The following is a 23,206-nucleotide window of genomic DNA, read 5'->3' on the forward strand; positions in this document are numbered from 1 at the left end:
TGGATTGACTTTAAATATCATAAAGTAGAAGAGAAAAAATAAGTTGAAAAACTACTGCTGAGTGGTAGCTAAATGATAAAAATGTATTGATTATTTCTGTTCATGGCTTCTTTTTTTCTTTTAGCTCTTAAAGGCTAATATTTATCCTTTGGTTTTAGGAAAGAAACCCAGAAGTAAACAACAAGAGTCAATTTCCCACTTAGGTAGGCAGCATTTATTAAAGACCCTTCATCAGACCTGGTACAGGTAGTCCCAACGGCAGCTTAGGCATTAAGATCTGTGTGCCGTCTGCTGCAGTGACAGAGGGAATATCATTTTCCATACAACTCTACCACCCCACAAACATCCTATTCAACCTGCCTACATCCACTCATTCATTTAGTACATCCATTATTTGAAATATCTCACATCAACCTTATAAAAAGAGCGAGAGTGCCTAGCTGGGGCCATAAATAGTGAAGGCAGGACATGAAATGATATTGGGAAATGGAGTTTGTCCTTTACGTGAGGGTCAGGACAAGATCCAGTTCAGGGCAACTGGAGTATAAGAGGAAGCATGATCATAAAGACAAATGAAGTGTCTTTTACTGGAGAATCGAATCGACTTTAGCCGGGGGGCTATTAATGTATCATTTATTTCAATCTCAGAGGAGAGAAAATTAGTAGAGAAAAAAGGATGTTAAAATATTCATAGCCAAATTTCTAGTGAATCTTTATCGAGTTTCTCATTTTGGATGAGAGTTCATCTTACGTCCAGGACATTATATAGTTTGTGTTTGAATCCATTCAACTAGATAAAAAGATGTCCTTAAGACAACTTATCTCTCTGATATTTAAGTAAACTAATGAGTCCTTTGACTTACGCCTTCCTTCGAATAGATATGTCTTTACTGAGAGTATATTCCCTAAACATGAAATATACTCTTCATTTGTTGAAACAAAACTGAAATCTTAATTATTTGGAGAAAGGAAATCTATAATAAATAATAAATAAAAAAATGTATTTTTATATAAAATTCCACAATGTATATAAATAGATTATATTTATATTATTTTTATCAGCATTCCATGCATTATATACATACATTATGTGTGTTTATATATATATATATATTTAAATATTTATTTATTTTGAGAGAAAGGGAGGGAGGGGCAGAGAGAGAGAGAGAGAGAAAGAGAGTATCCTAAGCAGGCTCTGTGCTGTCAGCGTGGAGCCTAACTTGGGGCTCTATCTCACAACCACGATATCATGACTTGAGTCAAAATCAAGAGTCAGACACTTAACCAACTGAGCCACTCAGACACCCCTANAAATATTAACTGGTTTTTCCAGGGATAAACACTTTGAGAGAGGGAGAATTTCTCTCAAAAACCTGTTACTTTTTTTATGGGATAATTTTAGTCATAGTTTGCTGAATGATTGTATAGCTGTGAACAGTTAAATTAACGGTTTTTAAATTTTTTTATGTTATTTTTACTTTATTTTTGAGAGAGAGAGAGTGTTCACAGAAACAGGGGAAGAGCAGAGAGAGAGGGAGAAAGGGAATATGCAAGCAGGCTCCACACTGTCAGCACAGAGTCTGATCTGGGCCTTGAAGCCACTGGGAGATCATGACTTGAGCCGAAAGGAAGAGTCAGACACTTAACCGACAGAGCCACCCAGGTGCCCCTATATTTTTTGGTTTTAATCTGCAATGAAGACTGATAAAAAAGTATAACCCAGTCAGTCTGTACATATGCATACGTGCTAGTTCCCTTCCAGTGTGGAAGTGCAGGTGAGCTGGGATGAAAGGTCTGCCAGCAGACTGCCTGACTTCAATCCTCTCTAGTCACTCAGCTCGTGCACACTTGGCAGACACACGTGCATCCTGAAAGGGATACATAGCTCTGTTTTTGTATTTATCCTGAATGCTAATGCAGCATCCATTGAACGCGGTCCAGCAGACAGTTAGCTCCCAGTTAGTGCTGACCACCAAGGCAGGGGATGGCTCTGCATTCCCATTTCTGATGACCGCCACATGGTGTCAGGGAGCAAGGAGCTCCGGAAGCCCCTACTGTCACAGGAGGTGCTATGGGTCAGGGCATTGGCTCCTTAGGAACTCAAAGACACCAGGCTGGTATGCCATTTCTGTGCCAGGTCTACCGCCTCCTAGATGGTGTCAGGGTGACATGATTCCACACACCAAAGTCAACTGAAACGAAGACACTTAGAATTCTTTAAGTCAAGAGAGTAAGAATGAAAAGAGTTCCTACTATGAACGTTAGCACTAGATTACAGCTTTTCAGAGTGACATGCATTCCCACAAACAATCATATATAATTTAAAAGAAAATTATCGTTCGGAAATTCACACCGAGAGCGCATTTGATTGCAGGAGATTTAAGCACGGTAAATTTCCTCAAAGGAAAATCATCTTTATATTATAAATAATATAATAAAATGTATTTAAGATCTGGTTATAACTTTGTCATTGTACTCTGGAGCCTGGATATAAGGTGTCAGTTCAGAACTAAGGCATGAATATATGGGCTCCAGGATTTTAGTGGGGCCCTGGAAAAAGCCACACCATAGGAAGAAAAAAAAATGCAGAAGAGAAAAAGAATTCCCATGGAGTAACAGGAATCTAGTGCAAAATAAATTCAGCCAAGATGCCTAGATTCCCTAAGAATTCAGTTGTCTGGATTTCAGAGTGAAATTGCTTCGTGAACCTCCTCTGCCTTGGATACTGGTTTACACATCTCTGCAGGGAAGGAGAGAGCTGGGGATAAAACATGCTCTGCTTCTTGAGGAGAGTCTCTGATGAAGTGCCCCCCAGGGTGGGCTGAGCTCTGGCACAGAAAAGGATGATGATATTTTCCATCAACAACCAAGCAGGCCACGGGAGGGCAAGGCGGAGCCACAGGAAGTGGCCTCGGGTTTACGTGACATACGTGTCCCGGCCTCCACTCGTAAGCCTGCTCTTCCCCACAAAACACAGTTTTTAGAAAGCCTCAGAGGGAGGCTTAGTGTTCAGGGCTGTTTCATCAATGGAGCCTAGAGACCATGCGTTAAATGACTCTGTCTAGATAGAGTTAGAGCTTAATGGGTACGTCTGTCCATCGAAATATGTATAGACACATGTGCATATCCACATGCGTATGTTGTGCACTCACATGAACACTAAATGCTCTCCTGTAGATGCTTTTGGCAAGTAGAATCAGAAAACTTTAATGCAGCATTCACAGTTTTCCAGAAGATAAAGCAAGAGAAGTTTGCTTTCGTGACACACGTTTACCCTCAAAACCTAATTGTGAGTGTCCTTAGCACGGCTAGGATGGCACAGACCCGGTGAATGCTCAAGAAATATAAAGGATAGTTACTGATTTCAACTGGACGTTTTTCCCACTCAGAGAGAACTTGGAGAGTTTGTGATGTCGATGAATAAAGGAAGAGTTGCCTGGAGGGGAGAGAGAGCATCGTTCTTGACTGTGTACGACTCAGTTCTAACCGCCGCCACCTTTGGAGACAGGGTCTACACAGCTCCTCTTAGGGAAGACAGCACTCGCCCTGAACATGAACTTGGCTTCATTGTCTATTTTCTGGCTGGCTGTTGCTGTAAAAGCAGCAGGAATCATTTTCAGTGGTACATTATAAGGGTGTCCTTCTTGAACTAAGGAAATCAGAATGGAATGAGTCGATATGAGGTATGTTTACTTTGTTAGCATTATTATTTCAGTAAAAAAAAATGCGATAGATGACTTCAGACAATTGTCAAAATGCCAGAAAAATTTTGGTAAAAGTTAACTATTTTTATGTCTTGTTTCAAGAAAGGTTATGGAAGTCCAGCATGATTATTTACACTAATGTAATAATCAAGTAGAATCATTAGTAAATTTGTTTTTCCACGTAATTTAATTACATGGACAAATGAAATTCACAATTTGAGTGTCAATTCTTTTGCTAAGCACTAATATGAAAGTTGTTTTAAGACACTTAAAAAATCCATGGATCTTATTTTAGCTTTTTGTTTTGATAATTCAATACAATCCTATTATGAGGTTACTATTTAAGGTTGCAATTCATTAATAAATATATTTCTACTGAAGTTTTTAAGAAGACTTACTACCACAAATTGTACATTTTTTTTTCTGTTTGTTTTCTCCCATATCTTCCCTCAGTTGGGATTTTGGATCAGAAATTTTCCTGAGGTGGATGTCGGATATACTCCTCTTGAGATTGAAACTGTCTCTATCACTAAAAGATGTAGAATTGTTTTGCTATTGAATTACACATCATGCCATGGGTATTAAGATTGTAAGTTCAAGTGCACAATTTTAAATGCCCTCCTTAAAAATTTACCAATTACATTCTCTTTGATGGCGGTAGCCACTTCCATACCTCCTGGCCAGCCTGAAGGGCTATCATGCTTTAAATCTCTGATTATTGTTTATTGGTGAATTTCAGAAGAAGCTAACAGACTGAACTTTAATTTCTGAGGTAAATTGTAAGTATTTATGGGTACTCTGGCTTGGGAGTAAAGAAGAAAAATATAAATTCTGAAATTGAACTTAAAAACAATTGTTCGGCACAATAAAAATGAAACACTTTCACAAAGACTTCTTGAGTCCTTGCTTTTTTGGTTAGATGGGAAATAAACACTAAACCTACATAGTAAAAAAGGCAGTCAAAGTCCCGTAGGCCTAAAATTGATGAGGGGAGGTACAGATCTCCATACACATCTTAAATTCCAATAGCAGGATGCATATAATAAACTAATAAATAGATTAATAATAACAAAAATAATAGGTCATTTATTACAGTTCTAGAAATATTTATTGAGTCTCTCTTAGGGACAAAACACTGAACAAAGCAAACAAAAATCTCTGTCTTATGGGGCTTGCATTCTAGTAATAGTTACATAACATATAAGTACATTTTAGAAGCATATAAGTGATATAAAAATCAACTGATCACAGTAAAGAAATTGTCAGGCCAGGGCAGGAGTATCAAAGCCATGCAGGGAATTGCTACAAGGTGCATCATAAACAGTAAACATGTCTAAAAAAGTGTCATAATTGCTCAGATTTGAATGACAGGACGGAGACATGTATTTGAAGATTGTGGAGAGCAACACCAGAAGCAAGAAGAATATTAGTACAGAGTTTGTAAGGCAAAAAGTACTGGCATGTTTGATAGGAGAGAAGGAAAAGCTAATGTCCCTGGTGCCCACAGATCACAGAGTCGCAGGTGCTCTGGTCTAAGAGGAGACAGGGGACAGATCTTACCAGGCTATGCCAACGTGGGTGAGGACAGTGTGTATGCAAGGGTACGGTTAGATTTATCTTTATAACTGTATAGCAGATTCATCTCCAAAATCCATTATCTGCTCTACGCATTCCATATTTCTGAGTGTAACCATGTGCATTTGTAAGTTTGTGTGTGTTTCCAAAACACCCACTAATAACATAACTGATGGAAGAGGTGCCGAGGTCACTTCGGCACGTGTTTTCCCTGAGGGTTTCGTATGGTCGGTTGGTTTCTTTGGCTTAGTGTCCCACGTGAAACGTTAAGAGCGTGCCCAGCTGAGCTATGACACACAGGGCAGTCAAGGTGCATAAATGTAAATGCAGGGACAGGGACATCACACATGTAATGAGACAATCAAGATGCAGTGTATCTGAGAAGGAGGAAAACACAAAACAGAGAGTGTGCAGGTTATGACAATATCAAAACATCATGCCACATAGTTGATAAAGATTCAGTCTGGGAATTTGGTGTGTTTGGGAGGGAACTGTTTTGTTTTTGTTTTTTTTTTTCCTTTTATTTCTTAAGGAGAGAGAGAGAGAGACAAAGAGTGAGCAGGGGAGGACCAGAGAGGGAGACACAGAATCCGAAACAGACTATTGGCTCTGAGCTGTCAGCACAGAGCCCGACACAAGGCTTGAACCCACCAACTCTGAGATCATGACCTGAGGTAAAGTCAGATGCTTAACTGATGGAGCCACCCAGGTGCCAAAGTTTTATATATACTCATTTCACTCAATTTATGCATGTGATAACTATCTTATAATTTTTTACAACTCTTATTTTACCATCACAGAATAAATGAATAAATTCAGTCAATTTTGCATTCTCATCCATTCCCTGTGCTTCTATTAAGATCCAAAGCCACTGTGGGTGCACCATGTCTCACGGAGTAAGGAGAATGGAAGCGTCTTCAGAGATATTCGAGCACATTCCCACATTCAAGTACATTTTCTAGTCTGGGCTTCAAGCATCAGTCCACAGAGACTGACACTGGGTCCCATCGACAGCCCCCTCCAAATCCACTGCTTTCCTGCTACTCGCATGTCCAGGAGCCCACAGTTATCCCCGATATGCGTAAATCAGTTGGACATCAAGCTGCAGAGGGCTTTCCCATGAGGTACAGGACTTAAGTTAGCACACAGGGCTGACACCAGTTTGGTGCTGATGAAGAGGTGTGAGAGAAAAAAACAAGGGTCTAAGGTCACCTGGGCGGCTCAGCTGGTTGAGCATCCAACTTCAGCTCAGGTCATGATCTCACAGTTCATGAGTTCAACCCCACATCAGGCTCTGTGCTGACAGGAAAAATACTTGAGACCCTCTGCCCCTCTCTCTCTACACCTCTTCCACTTGCACTCTCCCCCCTCCAAAAAAAACCAAGGGTCTAAAAGTCGCATACAATATGAGAAAAAATCAATTACTTATTAAAAAAATTTGCCTGTCACGCCAACCTATATGATAGCAAACTGAAATCCTAGATTAGGACATAACATGGGAAAGGTCTGCCTTAAAAGCAAGCCACATTTGCAGAGAATTAAAGTATTCACTCGTATATGTCACTTAAATGCATGGCAAACTTCACCCATAAAATACTGCAAATATACAAGTATTCTTTATGCATAGGAAGTTTAATTATAAAGAAGGAAAATACCGAAATGCATCAAAGCTTCAGGATAAAGGATCACCAAAGATAATTACTAAATTTAAAAAAAATTGAAATTGAAAATTAAAATTTTATTTACTTCAAGGTAGAAGAAAATAAATCCCTTTTTGCCACTCATTCCATTGTAATATATTATAGAACTTTGCAAAAAATCTTATCAAAGATAATTTTAATTTGGTTTACCTCCAGTGGCAGTAAAATTTTGAAAAGAAAGCTAGGTATGGATTTGTTAGAAGGGGAATTAACTTTTATATCTAGGAGGTTGCAAGTTTTATAGACCTCTTTTTAAAGAACATTTAACTATAAAGATTTCTCATTAGAGGAGAATGTTCTCATTTGATATTTTACTCTCTTTTAGCTTGTGCTGCACAACAAACCAGGATTAAAAGACTTTTTTATATAATCTAGTTAGATGTGTGTCTTTAATTTTATAAAAAATACTTCAAATCAGTAAAGGAGCTAATCAAAGAAATATATATATATATGAAATATATGAAGCTTCCCATTAGAATATTTGATAATAACACAAATATTATTTAAAAGGTCAACAAGTACTTTAAACTGTTGAGTCAAGTGTGGAGAAGTTGATCTCATGTAATTATATGTATTTTGCAAATGGCAGGCTCCTTTTATCATGATATTAAAAGCCACATTTCTCTATGCAGACCTTCTTGCACTATCTTGAAATTTTTCTACAAATGAAACTGTCCTCAGCATTAAAGTCTATTAAATCATTAAAAAGTCCTTCCTAGCTAGATACTATAATTCCTTTATGTATGACTCTATTCCTGAATTCCCTGAGGGAATTCAGGGGATACATCGAATAAAAGAATGAATTCAAGATGTCAGAGCAACTCCATGAAAAGATTTCAGTTCTTCCCAACTTGAGCTACAGATTCAGTGCAATTCCAATCAAAATCCATGTTACTTTGTGGTTATAGACTAATGGAACGGAGTAGGAAGCCAGAGACAGACTCAGATATATATAGTCAAGTGATCTTTCTCAAAGGAATAAAGACAAGTCAGTGGAGAAGAGTTGGTCTTTTCAACAAAATGTGTTGAAACAACTGGACGTCCATATGCAAAAAAGTGAGTCTAGAAATATATCTTGTACCTGTCACACAAAATGAAACAGAATGGATCATAAGCCTCAACATAGAATCCAAGACTGTAAAACTCTTAGGAGGTTAACATAGGAGAAAATCTAGGTGACCTTGGGTTTGGCAACCCAAGCTGTTTTAGATACAACACCAAAGCTATAATCCATGAAACAGAGATGACTATTAGATTTTGTTAAAATTAAAAACTTCTGCCTTGTGAAAGACACTGTTAAGCAGATGACAATACAAGCCAAGACTTGCAGAAAATCTGCAAGAAACTTATCTGATGAAGCACTTTTGTCCAAAATATATAAAGAAGTCGTAACACTCAACAATAAGAAAACAATTTCATTTAAAGATGGGCAAAAGAGGTGAAGCGTCGCCTCACCAAAGAAGCAATGAGCAAGTAAGCATGTGAAAGATGCTTAACATCGCATGTCTTAAAGGAATGGCAGATTAAACCCCAGACTAGGTATCCCTGCACACCTATTCAAGTGGCCAACATGCAAACACCATGGACACCGAATGCAGTGGAGGACGTGAAGCAACAGGAGTCCTGACTCACTCATGGTGAGAAAGCAGAATGGTTATGCCAACTTTTTAAGACAGGTTGACAGTTTCATGCAAAACTAAGTATATTCTTATTGTAAGGTTCAGGGGTCACACTCCTTGGTATTTATTCCAATGAGTTGAAAACTTATGTCCACACAAAAATATGAACAGTTTATAGCAGCATTATTCATAACTGCAAAAATATGGAAGCAACCAAGATGTCCTTCGACATATGAGTGAATAAATAAACTGGCCTACATCCCTACAGTGTAATATTGTTTAGCCATTAAAAGCAATAAGCCACCAAGCTTTGAAAAAACATGGAGGAAAAGTAAATGCATGTTGCTAAGGGGAAAGAAAGCCAATATGAAAAAGCTATATAGTGTATTAGTTCCATTATATGAAATTGTGTAAAAGGAAAACTATGAAAAGTGTAAGAAGATCAGTGGTTGCCACGGGATTGGGGGGAAGGGAGGAGGGATGAAGCACAGGGTACGTTTACTGTGGTGAAACTGCTCTGTGCGATAGCATAATGGTGGACAAACCTCGTTGCACACGTGTCAAAGCCCGTAGAAATGTATGGCACCAAGAGTGAACCCTAACATAAACTACTGACTTTACTTCATGATAACCTATCAATATTGGTTCATCAATTATAAAATAAATGCATCACACTAATGCAATATGTTCCTAACAGGGAAAACTGTGAGAAGGCAGAGAAAGTAGTATGAACTCTGTACACTTTCTGTTACATATTGTTGTAAACCTAAAACTGCTCTCAAGATAAAGTCGACTCATTGACAAAAGGTATATAGGTTTGTGCAGAGGCAACAGGCTGAGGAAGGTGGTCAGAAGCTGCCTTGAAGTAGAGCTGGCTTTGATTTTTAACGGAAAAGTACTCGGCAGCAAGTACACATGAGAAATGATGAACCAATTCCCTGTGTCTTTTTGAAAGTAAAAATAGACAAAAATAAATAAATAGGGAAAGAAAGAAACCAAAGGACAAAAGAAATAGATGACTCATAACCTTAGAGATTTAATTTAAAAGAGACTCTACGTCTTAAAGGACATGATCATTTTGTTCTATGGTCAAATAAAATGTCACTTTGTTTTTTTTTCATTTATCCATTCATTTTTTCATTCTAATGATACCCATTGAACATCTACTGAGTGCTAAACATTTTAGATACTGTGTGTTAGTCATTGAGTATGCTATAGTTAGGTAGACATATTCTCTGCCCTCCAAAGGGTGATACTACAGACGTCAGACAAGTAATCACACGGTAAGGATAGACTCTGCTAAATATTATGGATGAGAAATAACAAGGTGCTATGAAGGTGCCAGGACGGGGGTGAGGAAAAGACATGGAAAAAGAAATAGTAGATAAAATTAGTGAAGACGACAAGAGGAACAGGGAGAAACGATTTGAAGCAAAAGAAACATCTGTACACAAGCTCTATCTAAAGGCAAGAGAGAAGCTTATTTCAGTAAACTTTAAAAAAAAATGTTGGCCAAAACATAGATTTGGGGGCAAGGAGAGAGGTGGAAAATGTTGATGAGTTGAACAGGTTCAGACTTGAACAAATAAGTCTGTTTCAGCATGGAAACTGGATTGTATGAGGGGAAAAAGCCGTTGGGTATATTTCTGCAGGATAAAATGGTGGTCTAAATATGGTAGAGTGGCAGTAATGGAAAGTAGTGTACTGAAGAAAAAATGTGATGTGTTACAGAACTTCGTGGTCAATGAGAGGTGGGCAGTTAGGAAGAAGGATCAAGAAACATGGCTCCAGGTTTCCTTCCTGGTACAAATGGGTGGGTGGCAGTGTCCCTCACACACAATACATCAAGACTGAATTATGTAGGCAGAAGCTAGTAAGGTCAGTGTTTCAAGAGTTGTTTTCTTTTTAAACATGAGCCTGAGAGTAAATTCATATCTGAGTTGAGGGTATAGATTTGAGAGTTACTAAATGGTAGATAAAGTCGTGAAACTCAAGGAAATTGTGAGATTCCCTCAGAGATAGAGTAAGTCGTTTAAGAATTGAAAGAACTTCAAGGGATTTCAAAGTTTTGAAACAGGAATGGCTTTTCTGGAATTTTGACTGGAAATGTTTTCAGCCAGAAGCAAAGATATAAAACTAAGCAGATGAATCTACAAAAGCAAGGAAATGCTTCAGGCAATTCTGATTTAATCATAGAGATAATTCAAACTTATCTTTATGATGAAAGATACATTCATTTTCTCTCAAAACATTCACAATTACAAAGTCTTTAAAATGAGTTTGGTTGTGTAAAAGGTATTTTTCAAATTGATAGTTACATTATAAAGTGGCAGTTATATATACATTGGTAGCTATTATATGTGTAATACCCTTTCAAATACCTGGAAATTTTATATTATCCAAATTTAAATGTTTTACATCTCAGAGATTCTTTCAAACCCCCAACCGAATCCTTAAAAGAAATAAGTATAGTGGAAACAAAGGCTGTTTGAAAAAACTGCTGTATAATTTTCTATTCCAAAGGCCTTTATCTGGAAGACACTGAAGCTTAGTCCTGATTAGAGAACTGTTTTTCTCAAGATTACATTCTCAACCTTGTAACTAAAACAGATTAAAATGTAGCAGTTCTCTTCTGCTCCAGTCCCTGGCAGAGGCTGGATTTAGGATGCACTGGTTTCCTTTCCTTCTACAAGCTTTGTCACAGGAATTAGATGTTAGAATTTTATGGCCTCATATGTCCCCTGAAAGATAACACTTAACTGTAGAACTCTGACCTTTTCCATGTTCTGTAATTTTAGGGAATGGCCATTCTGATTCTTCCCTTTCCCAGGTAGCTCAGCAGCCAATGGCCAGGGAGAAAGAGTCACAAAAAATGCCATTTGTAATTGATAAGTGGCCAAAGACAGGCAGTTCAGTCCTATATCTCTCATAACAGCTTTGGTCTTCACATTGCATTCCAGATAAATCTATGGGCAAAAGCCAAAATATGCAATACTGTACTCCACGCCGTTAATCATTGGCAAACAGCCATTTTGACACTGAGAATACATGCATCATTAAAAGATTTAGGCTGAGAGGAAAAGTGATTTGAAAGTGAATAGCAGTGAGATTCCTCTGCTTTGAAAATCGCTCAAGAAGGAGTTGAAAATAGATATAAAAATCTTAGAAAGTTTTAGGTGGTCTGATTCTCTATAAGAAAAGGATTCAACCAAGTCATGTTGACTTCAGTGGTTTCTTCAATGAATCCGTAAGTTGCAGAGTAGAGGCAAAGTTACTCTTTTTTTTTTTAGCCCAAACTGCATACATGGGATGAATCAGAACAATAGATTCAGTTTCAAAGATTCAAAAATGAACAGAAATATTTCATATCTAGTCTTTGTTGTTCTCTAATCATAAAGGGAAAAAAAAGAACCATAGAAACCAGATGAATAAAATATGTGAAAACATTAAATAAAATTTAACATCCCCCTTTCCCTCTCATATCAAAATGCAAAATATATCTTATCTGGGATACCTGGGTGGCTAAGTTGGTTGGACGTTCGACTTCAGCTCAGGTCATGATCTCATGGTTCATGGGTTTGAGCCCCGTGTCAGTCTCTGTGCTGACAGCTCAGAGCCTGGAGCCTGCTTTGGATTCTGTGTCNCTTCATATTTCAGTTGTCAGTTTATTATGTCTCTAAATAGGTTCTAATGAGATATTTGTTTAAAATTAATAGATGAAGAAAAATAAGAAAACTTTACTCCAGAAACAAAAAATTGTCCAAATTCATTTGAATGCTCTTTTGTGCAACAGATCTTTTTTCTCCCCTAAATCTGTCACTTTCCAAAGTTCACAGCTCAGAATTTCATAGGAAAGAGAACCTCCTTGATTTACCCCAATGCAAACTTATGCCTGTTGGATCCATTTCTTTCATGTGCTTGCTTTCTGTTGTATCTTCTATAAGTGAAGTTTACCAGCCTTACATTTTCCCCTTGAGTTAGAATCAAAGTCACTGATTTATAAATTAGTAAATACTTTAAGGCTCAAGTCTCTTTTACTCTTTTTCTTAATAGATGATAGATAGATGGATAGATGGATAGATACTAGGATATCTATTATCCTATGGATAGGCATATAGACAGATGAACGGATGGATAGATTGCTGGATGGATGGATAGATAATAGGCAGACACATGGATGGGTAGATAGGTAGATACATGATAGGTAGGTAGGTAGGTAGATAGATAGATAGATAGATAGATAGATAGATAGATATGGGAATTAATATAGTATTTTCTTCTAGTTCTTAGAGCCTCTCCCCTAATCTCATATTACTAGATCTTGTCTGAGAATTGCTTAAAACAATACAAGCATGACATTTTCTTTTCATTATTAGAAAAATAATTAAACATCTTCCACTTAACTGAGTACAAAATAAAAATAGGCTAAATATAAATGTGTCAAATCATAGATGCTATGACACATTTCTGTTTTCTCCACCTGGAATGTTCTTTCCTCTTCTTATCCTGCCCCATAGTCCAACATCCTTCAGGTATCAACTACAGTACTGTCTCACTCATATAGTCTTCCTCACTCCTGGGTGCAGTTAGCTGATCCAGCAAAACACTAGCACAAGGTAACGTTTCCCTTGTCACATTTATTCCAGCCAATTGTCATTGCATGTGTAATCATCACTTCTTTGGCAATAGCCTGGGCGTGGGAAGGGTGTCTATGTACCTTGATTAATATATACTCAGGGTCGTGCATCATGCTTTGTGCAATAAATATTTTCTTTTAAAAGATGAGTAAATGAATAAATGTAAAGACTGCTATCAGTCTGGTAAAACAATCAGAAACTGTGTTTTACACTAATGAAAACATACCTGCTTACTTAACCACCTGACCCATTTAACAAACATTTAAAAGACATGAACTGGAAACCACTGGGTTTTTAGCACTCTGGGTATATGACGTCAGGAGGATGGGCTGTCACTGAAATGTTTAATCATTGTGAAGAGACACTGCTAGTTCAGAAAGGCTTTCAAGTGGTCTGATTTATATTTCTAAGTTTTTGTCGCTTAGGGCTTCCTAGAATTAGAAGAGCTGAATCTTGAATTAATTACTTTTTCAAAATGATTCTTGAGAACTCTAACATTGTAAATAATTTTGTGAACTCCTTTGAGAAATAATTCCTGGATTCTACAAAAATAGGCATTCATGTGGCATTTTGCTTACAATTTCAGAGCATTAATAGAACTCTTTAACCTGTGTCCTTTAATGACCTAGTCTGGCCATTGAGATAGGCAGAAGAATAGTCATCTAAGGACTTTTTCAGCTTCAATCATAGAACCAAATACCGTAGTTCCATACCTGGACCCTTTAAATCAGAACAATCTCTGGGGAGGGCTCTAAAGTAAACCATTTCCTGGGGCACCTGGGTGGCTCAGTCGGTTAGGCAGCCAACTTTAGCTCAGGTCATGATCTCAGGCTTTGTGTGTTTGAGCCGTGCATCAGGCTCTGTGCTGACAGCTCAGAGCCTATTGCCTGCTTCAGATTCTATGTCTCCCTCTCTCTGCTCCTCTCCTGCTTGCACTTTCTCTCTCTCTCAAAACTAAATAAATAAACATTAAAAAGTTTCAAAAAAATAAAGTAAACCATCTCCCTAGTTAATTGACCATCAAAGTTATAACAGAAACAATCTCTGTGCCTATAAGAACATTCTCATGCAAATTATAAGTTGTGTCTGCGAGCTTAGGAAAAAAGATGCTCATGGTAACTGTGGTTCACTGGCCAAACCCAATTAGCTGGCACTGGACCAATGCCTGCATTTGACAGCTGGCTTACACCGAAACTCAGACTGTAAACTGTTGACAAGGGAAGCGTATCTATATTCAGGGCAAACTTTTCTAAATCCTCAAATAAGACTTCATTTTTATATTCCCCAGGATTTGTCCTCTGACCAAAAGAAATACGCTCTCAGGAGAGGACGTTGATATGACAGCAATACTTCAAATTTAGGAATTACCAATATCCTTCATAGTCCTCCTCCACTTGGATATTTATGAGTTAACATTGTTAAGATACCTGCCCATGTTCACTCGGCAGCTACAGGACAATGAATCCTACAAGTTCACTGCTATGGCACGGTGGCATTAAACTCCTTAGATGTACAATCCCTCTCTTCACACTGACAATTTCTCCTTTCAAGTTCTGCTCCACAAAAGTTCATGGTGTGATTCTGTGAATTAGCAAAGCGACTAAATACTTACAAAGTCATCCAGTGGCATGGGAACGTGGGATTGCCAACTCCTGTACTGAAAGCCATTAAGGGCAAAAAAGAACAAATCACTATCCTGAGTCCCTGAAGACAGGGCTTAAAACAGGTGCAGGATAATTCTCTTTTGATACACATACTTCACCAAAAATATAACCCCTAGCTTGTATTTTATTGCATAAACCTGTTGAGTCTTCAGAATGATCAACACAGATTAAAGATCCAGTAGTCTACGGGCGCTTGGGTGGCTCAGTCGGCTGAGCGTCCGACTTGGGCTCAGGTCATAATCTCATGGTTCATAGGTTCAAGCCCCATTTGGGCTCTGTTCTGACAGCTCAAATCCTGGAGCCTGCTTCGGATTTTGTGTCTCCATCTCTCTCTGTCCCTCCCCTCTCACACACTGTCTCTTTCACTCTCAAAAATGAATAAATATTTCAAAAATTTAAAAAAGATCCAGTAGGCTAAAATTTTGTTACCTTGAACACACAAATAATTTTACAAGCCTTAAAATCAATATGTAATACTCACATCGGCATATACTTAGAGGAGGAGCTGAGTTCTGCTTCGGGCAGAAGTAAACAAGGAGGGAATCTGGTCATAGCACTCAGCGTGACGGTTACTTCCTTGTGTCCAGAGCATTATGCTCTGGATCCGTACTTGAACTTGCCCATTAGGCAAAATGGAAACTATATGATTGAGAAATGGAAACTCTCCATGTTAGAAAACATACTAGTTACTACCTCTCATACAAGAATGCCCTCTGGTAATCTTTTAACACTGGAATAATGCTCTTTCTGAATTACCATATTTCTAGTAATACTTCACCAAACCTACAAATTGGCACACCAGGAACTTATGCAATGGCAGTCCTTTATTCATTCTGTGTTTTCATAAGCTGCTCCTGCTGGCTCCATGGCTTTATGGGCACTCTGAAAATTACCTCTTACCCCCACTGACACTTAACTCCTCAATTTAAGGAGTACAGGATAAACTGAATCCCAGTTATTTTACAGAAATATGGTGAGCCAATGACATGTGAACTCACTTATTCAACAACTACACCATCTAACTAGAAACAGAGTTTATCTGCTCTTATGTGATAGTTTTTTCCCAGGAACAAATTAAGAGCCTTAGAATCTTTCATTTTTGTACTATGGACAGTAGGAAATAGGAAGCGACCACAAAGAACTAGAAACTACAAGAGCTGATTTATAATAAGTCAGTTAAAATACAGTAGTTCCTCTTATCCATTACCCCCAATGGATGCCTGACCTCACAGACAGTCCTGAATCCTGTATATACTATAGTTTTTTCCTGTATATACATACCTATGATCAAGTTGATAAATTAGGCACAGTAAGAATAGCAATAATTCATAATAAAATAGAACAATTATAATCATAAACTGTAATAGAAGTTTCATGAGTATAGTCTCTCTCTCTCTCTCTCTCTCTAAATATGTTATTGTGGTGTACTCATCCTTCATGATGATATGAATTGATAAAATGTCTATGTAATGAGGTGAAAAGAGGTGAATGACTAGGTGGTGTAATGTAGTGTTTGGCCCTAATATCCTTCTGAGGATACATCAGAAGGAGGACTCTATGCTTTGGATTTCCATTGACCATTTGACCACAGGTAATTGAAACCATAGAAAGCGAGACAGCAGATAAGAGGGCACTACCACGTGTAAAAACTTGCCTTGGCTGAATCTTCTGCCATATCAGCACCTTGACAATAGATGTCAGATATTGTCAGATTATTGCAGAGTGATTTATAGCCATTTTTGGCTGCTTTGTGAATTTTATTACTCAGTGATGCTTTCTTCTGGATCTTAAAGACATTTTATTCTTTATTATCTGATTTATGTTTGGTGGTAATAGCATCAATGTTAAGAAGATTAGCTAATAACTGTTTTGGAATTACTTTCTTTTTTCTTCTATCCTATATTTCACCTGTTTAAAAAAATACTTTCTAGATAGATAATTTATAAAATGTGGACTTTCTAAAACTGCTGGGTGAAATACTCTATGACATGCTTCGTTCTTGTGCAGATTCTTGTTAATACCAGAGTACCTGATTTTGCATGCCTGGTTTTATTTGGGGCATGTCCCAAGTGTCTCAGGGGACATTTATCCTAAATTTATCCTAAAAGAAATTATTTACTGTTTATCAGAAATTCACATTTAACTGGCAATTCTGTATTTTTATCCTATGTTAACAATCATAATATTAACATTCTTAGGTCCTAAAATATATTCATGATTAAACCTGCTCTTCAAGAACATTTTTAACGTAAAAATATAACTCTCCTATATATATAAAAATATAGACATGATTTTTAGTCTATTATTTTCTACTAATTTTGTATAGCAATAAAACATTGGCTAAGAAGTCTTGAACAAAAGGCAATGGTCATGTTTGATTTTCTCTTATATCTCCTTGCAGTATCGATCTGTTAAACTACTACCTACTCTTGAATTACAGATTTAATCTCTTAAGTAATTACAATACTATTCAGATTATTTATTTTATGTAGTTGACTTTTGTTAGCTTGTGGTTTTCAAAGGCTTAGTCTATTTCACGTAAACTGTTGTATTCATGTGCATGGAGTTTTTTTGCAGTATTACCTTTTATCCTTGGTGATAAATCAGTTTCATTCCTGGTATTTGTGTCCTCTCTCCTTTTACCTTAGCCTTGCTAGAAGTTTATCAATTTTATTGCTCTTTTAAAAGAATCAGCTTTTGGGGCGCCTGGGTGGCTTAGTCGGTTAAGCGTCCGACTTTCGCTTAGGTCATGATCTCGCGGTTCGTGGGTTCGAGCCCCGCGTCGGGCTCTGTGCTGACTACCAGCTCAGAGCCTGGAGCCTATTTCAGAGTCTGTGTCTCCCTCTCTCTTTCACCCTCCCCTGCTCACGCTGTCTCTCTCTCTCTCTCTCCTAGAAATAAATAAAAATATTAAAAAAAAAATAAAAATAAAAGAATCAGCTTTTTGTTTCATTGATTTTCTTGATTGTTTTCTTGTTTTCAATTCTTTTTATTTTTAGTCCTATCTGTATTTCCTTTCATCAGTTTTCTTTGGCTTTATTTTGATCTTTTTCTAGTTTCTTAAGCTCAGATATTTGCCTTTGATTGTTTTTCCTTCTCTAATATAAGCACTTAATTCAGTGAATTTCCTAACTACTGCTTTCACTGTATTCTACAACATTTGATATGCCATATCTTCATTTTTGTGCAGTTAAAAATATTTTCAGGAGGCGCCTGGGTGGCTTGGTGGGTTAAGCCTCTGACTCTTGATTTTGGCTCAGGTCATAATCTCACAGGTTCATGAGTTCAAGCCCCACATTGGGTTCTGCACTGACAGTGTGGAGCCTGTTTGGAATTCTCTCTCTCTCTCTCTCTCTCTCTCAGAATAAACAAATAAACTTTAAAAATATTTTCTATTTCCTTTGAGACTTTGTCTTCAACCAGTGTATTACATAGATGTGTGCAATTTAATTTTAAAGTGCTTGGAGATCTTCTGTTCTTTATTTCTAATTTATTTCCATTAAAGTCAGAGAGCACAGTTTGTATAATCACAACTATTCTATATTTTTCAAGGTTTGTTCTATGGTCTAGGATATGATCTACCTTGATAAATGTCCCTTGAAGGGAATAGTTAGCTGTTGGTGTGTGTAGGGTTCTGTGAATGTTTAATAGATCCGGTTAGTTGATAGCATTTTAAGTTCTTGTATATCCCTGCCCGTTTTATGTCCATTAGTTCTATTACTGACAGAGGAGTGTTAAAGTCTCCAACTAAAACTGGATTATTCTATTGCTGCTTTCTGTTTTTAAAATGCATTTTGAAGCTCTGTTTATATAGACATACTTATTTATGATTGTTATGTCTCCTGGGAAAACTGACCCTTTTATCACAATGTAATATGAATTTTTATACCTGAACCCTTTCTTTGTTCTGCAGTCTGTGTCTGTCATTACACTCAGCTCTTTGATTAGAATTTGGATGGCATATATCTCCCCATTCTTCTACTTGTAGCCTACTTATTTCATTATACATAAAGTAAGTCTCCTGTTGTAGACTACATATAGATGGGTATTACTTTATTATCTGATCTTAGAGTGCCTGTTTTTTAACTAGTTTGTGCAGATAATTTGCATTTAAAGTGATTATTTATGTGTTTGGATTTAGGCCCACCACAGTGTTCTTTATGATCTGCTTATTCCACTATTTTTAAAATTAGTTTATTTCCCCTTCCAGCTTTCTTTTGAGTTATTAAAGCATTTTTTCTTTAGTATTCCATATTGATGAGCCTATTGTGCTTTGGTTATACCTCTTTGGACACCCATGGCTGAGCTTAAGAGAGAAAGTCATGGTCTCCAGCTTCAGGCTGGCCTTTTCCAGACAGGCTACTGTGGTGCTTCCCCAGAATTCCTACTGTCGCAGACATCTTCTTACCAAGCTTTTACTTGTCCACTTAACCACCTGTCCACAGCCTGATTCTATATGGAGGCCATCGGGACAGGTGCACCAGCTGATGGAGCCAGTGCTGAGTTTTAATATAGAATCAGAAGCACAACACTTCTTTAAAAAAAAAAAAAAGTACTGTTTATTTACTTTTGAGAGACAGACAGACAGACAGACAGAGACAGAGAGAGCGTGTACAAGAAGGGGAGGGTCAGAGAGAGAGGGAGGCAGAGCATTCCAAGTCAGTTCCAGACTGACACAGAGAGCCCGATGCGGGACTCGATCTTGTGAACCATGAGATCGTGACCTAAGCCAAAGTCAGACGCTCAACTGACAGAACCACCCAAGCTCCACAGAAGTACAGCACTTCTGTGCCCCCAGGTAAACCTCCACAGTTTAGTTAGAAGCAGACTTCACCGGAAGAAAGTGACCTACTAGCCAGCTGTGGCCAACAAGAAGAATCAGCCAAAAGACAGGACTGAAGGCCAATGTTAATGAGTGAGATACACTGCTCAGCAGAAAAACAAGGCTACTGGAGTGCTGAGGAAGAAGCTCAGAATGGAAATATCTAAAGAGAGTTTAGATACATGGCAGAAGATACATGGCAGCATTTGAGATGCTTCAGACTAAGAGACCTCAAAGCTTCCTAACATGTTTAAACACAACTCTTTTTAATTAAAAATATATGATGAAATATGTGATAAGTATAAACTATAATTCTAAGAACCAAAGGTGGGGCCTCATTTTCCAGATTTTCTGTGAGCCTATAATTATTACTATTTTTTTGTTGTTGGAAATCCTCCTGATGATAGAGAAGTTGTCATCTTCATGAACAGTAAGTTGGGAAATGTTTGCAACCATGTCAAGGAATTAAAGAACTTCATGGTGTGATTTTTGGCGATCAAAGAATAAGGACAGCTTTTAGAGAAACCATATAAAATATTCACTCGAAGGAAGTGTTTCTGCTTAAACCCTAAAGGAGCTTGAAAAAAATTCTAGTGGAAAATCTCTAAGTCAATTTTGGAACAAAGAAAAGAGTATGAAAATAATTGAAAGGTGGGGTTCAATGGAAATATTATAAGTTCTATGGAGGATTATTAAACTCTCAGAGGGAAAAGAGTCATTCATGAAGGGAACCCAAGGGCAGTAATTCAAGAACATCACTGCAATCCAAGGAGACTTAACCTCCACTACCTGTAGGAAACCAGAGCTTTGCCTCAGAAACAGATTCCAGAAGAGGACTTGGAGAGAAAGAGCAGAAAATATTAGAAGTTAGAATACAAAAATACAAAATTCAAGAACCAGAAAAACAATCACCAAAAACCAAACAAACCAGTCAAAGCCTCATAGAACTCTTATATTTACAAAGACAGTCCCTGGCTCCATAATTCCCTCTCATGCTTTGGAAAGAGCTCTTTTTGAACCAAGACACCAGCTGCCAGCATGGAGATACACAGGAAGACAAGTAAACCAGAACACGGGTCTGCTTCAAGGTCCAGCTCCTAGAAGGTATGTTTATCAAATGTTTTCAGAGACGGGAACTCTATGGCAAGGGGGCTTCATTTTTTGCCACCACCACTGAAAATACATCTCCGTATTTTATTTTTTCTTTCTTCTTAATGAAAAGCACGAGTCTGTGTTTAAAACAACTGACCTCCATCTGGGGCAGCAATCGATCCACCTCGGGTTTGGAACCTGGGGCCCTCTCAGCATCTCCTTTACTCTGAACCATGGTATGTATACACCAGTGCCCCAAACCTGAGACCTTGCACCCACGTCCGTTCTGGACCATCCACAGGAGAATGGCACCATCCATCTGACTGACTCGGACGATGCCTCAACTGCAGGACCTTGTGGCCTCGAGCCTTCTTCCACTTCTGACTGCAGCTGGGCACAGTCTCTTATATATATACAGATACATATATATTAAATTATTTTTGATGTTTATTTATTTTGAGAGAGAGAGAGACGGAGAGCAAGCAGGGGGTGGGCAGAGATAGAGAGGGAGACACAGAATCCGAAGCAGACTCTAGGCTCTGAGCTGTCATCACAGAGCCCAATGTGGTACTTGAACTCATGAACCGCAATATCATGACCTGAGCTGAAGTCGGCCACTGAACCGACAAGCTACCCAGGCGCCCCAGCTGGGCACTGTCTTTAAGGGGTCTCACTGAGGCCTTCATCTTGACAAAGGGGCTTGCCTTCTAATCTTGAGGGTATAGACATAGACACACACCTTAGAATTTCAACTCTGAATTTCACTATTTTGGTGACAAAGGGAGTATTCATTACCCATGAAGACCACTGTAAGCTTTGGAATCCTATAGATTTCGCTACCTCTTACAATTTACATTGCAAAGTTCATCAAAATAGAGAATGCTTTAAAAATCAAAATATACCTTTTAATATGTACTACATTTGTATTATAGATTTAAACTTTCTATTGCAAACTATACATTTCGCTCAGATATTGAAGTTGTTTCTCTGAACATTAAATAAAGCAACATACATAGTTTCTGGTACAGTCGGTGAAAGATCTTTTGCATTAAGATCTTTTTCACTTTCATTTGTTATGTATACTTCAGATTAGCAGGTATCATCTGATTTCCAAGCCAACAAATAATCGCAACTATTGCATTTACTATAGATAAATTACCTTCTGCACTTCCCTTAAAAATGCATTACGATAAATAAAAGGTAGTTGTCATCCGAACCATAATCATTTGCTACTAAAAGTTGGTGTACAAGGCCTCAAATGGCGAAATGGCAGACATAAAGAGCAAACGATCCCTTAATCACCTCATTGTAAATGTTTACAAGAAAGAGCATCACGGGCCTGAAATGTGAACTTCGTGTTCCCTTTACTGCAATCCCCTGCAAAATTATCGTTAAATGCTTTGCTAAACTGCCCCATTTACAACACATGTTCTTATATTACTGCCATTTCTTAGTTTGATGGAGCTATACATCCTGGGATATGGGCTGAAACAGAGCCTACCCGTGTTACTCCAGCAGTACGACCAAGCTGTCAAATAATTTGTATCCTAACCATGATAACATCTAAGGGAACATGCCTGTTTTAGCTTTTCTGAGTCAGGCCACGGAGTGAGAAAATGACAACTTTGAAAATAATCTTTGAGCTCCTTAAGGGTATAGACTATATTGTCTGTTGTACACATTCATGTTAGCATAAATAAATAAAAGTGAGACCATACAAAAAACATGATAGGTATTAAAGCTTAACTTACATCTCTATTAAATGTAATTCCAAATTCTGCCCGAGGGCACATGCATATGTTACCCTCTGTGGTTCTCTCTCCTCTGTCATCTGTACTCAGATGTAATTTATACAACAGAATCAGAGCAGAACAGATCAAAAGGACCTATGGATATAATATCGAAACGCCAGTAAACTTCCGCACTCTGACTACAGAAAGGAATTGTTTTTATTTAACCTAGACATAAATCTATTTACCTATTTTCTTTGGTGATTTTTTTCAAGCTTTCAAAATTTTCTATAAACTTTTCAAATAAAAGCAAGTCTATTTACTGTTTCCTCCATAGAAAGGTTCCGATTTGAATACCATTCTCTATTTTGACTTAGTGAAGTTTCCAGAGTATTTTTATCCCTATAAAGGGTCACTTAAACATTTACTATGAACATTTGCCACGTCCTTTTCAGGGTTGAGGTGACTCTGGTGTTGTGGACTGTCTAAAGGGAGGAAAATATATATACACTTGATTAAATAGGAACATAGTCTAAACATGAGTAAAGTCACTGTGGAGGAAACTGTTGATAAGAATGAGTGTCAGGAGAGGCTCTGGAAAACATGTCTTCTAGGGTTCATGAAGAAAGGAATTTTGCACCAGGAATCCTGTGCTTTAAAGCT

Source organism: Crocuta crocuta, unplaced genomic scaffold, assembly GCF_008692635.1.
Source record: "Crocuta crocuta isolate KB4526 unplaced genomic scaffold, BGI_CrCroc_1.0 scaffold2, whole genome shotgun sequence".
Classification (NCBI taxonomy): Eukaryota; Metazoa; Chordata; class Mammalia; order Carnivora; family Hyaenidae; genus Crocuta; species Crocuta crocuta.